The sequence below is a fragment of the Tiliqua scincoides genome, chromosome 2 (genome assembly GCF_035046505.1).
Source record: "Tiliqua scincoides isolate rTilSci1 chromosome 2, rTilSci1.hap2, whole genome shotgun sequence".
NCBI lineage: Eukaryota > Metazoa > Chordata > Lepidosauria > Squamata > Scincidae > Tiliqua > Tiliqua scincoides.
The window spans coordinates 122,423,601-122,424,648 of record NC_089822.1 but is presented as its reverse complement, the minus strand read 5'-3'; the positions used below and the strand labels follow the sequence as shown (position 1 = coordinate 122,424,648).

At 43.9% G+C, this 1,048-nt stretch overlaps 1 pseudogene; it reads left to right on the top strand.

Moving 5' to 3' along the window:
• Positions 1–253: 253 nt before the first annotated feature.
• Positions 254–372, top strand: LOC136642548 (5S ribosomal RNA; annotated as a pseudogene).
• Positions 373–1,048: the final 676 nt, after the last annotated feature.

The following is a 1,048-nucleotide window of genomic DNA, read 5'->3' as shown; positions in this document are numbered from 1 at the left end:
ATTTCAAATTTTTCATTTGTTTCAAATGATTTCATACATTTGTTTAAACAACAGCAACCCCCTCCAAGAGTTTGGGATGAATGAGTTAAAAGATTATAATAAATTTCCTGGTAAGAATAAGTGACAGAAGAAGAAAATGCTGAAAAGAAGACATTTAAATTAGTTGTTGTTTCTTTAAATTACTGGTAGCCTTAGTAGGGTGTGGTTATGAGGGTGCCAAGATGACCTCCTACACTTCATAAATTAAGAAAACACCACTGTTGACATTACCCTGCACATTCCCGATCTCATCTGATCTTGGAAGCTAAGCAGGGTCAGGCCTGGTTAGTACTTGGATGGGAGACCTCCTGGAAATACTGGGTGCTGTAGGCTTATACCATAGTCTTTCGAGACTGAAGGTTGCCAACCAATAATACTGTTGACACATTTGCCCCCAGATGAAAGGCATGAGGTGATGAAGGGGTTGAACTTTGGGCTTAACTTGATTCATTTTCATGTCCGGTCTGCAACACTCTTAACCAGTTAAAGCCAAATTCCCCAAGCACAATGCAGGTATGCTTGATGCCAATGTCACAGCTCAGACGTGACATCTGCTGCTGGTGATCTTTGGGCAGCCACACCCTGGCGCCGAGCAGCATTTGAAAGATCAGTGCTACATAACTTTGTTTTTCATTAACCACAAACTTGAAAAGAATGCCAAGGAAGCCCTCTCAGCACCATCGGCCGCTGAGCATTAGGCTCCATGAGGCTGCTAGGGTCAAAGGAAGGGGTTCCTCGAGCTAGCAGGCTGTGAGAAGTTGCTTTAAGTAGTACTTTTACCAATCCATGGCCTCAGAGTGCTTACCAGTTTCTACTTTGTCTGTGGCATTGGTGCCACCGCAGAGAAAGCCCTGTCACCATACTTCGGACAGTGTGGGCACATGAAAAGGACCTCCTTTAGTCATCTGTACAGGACTGGAGGAAGGGACGGGGTTGCAGGATGGTAAGGGATAAATACAGCATGTCTTGATTTGTTTGTTAATTTTCCTCCACGCAACTTAAGTAGTGT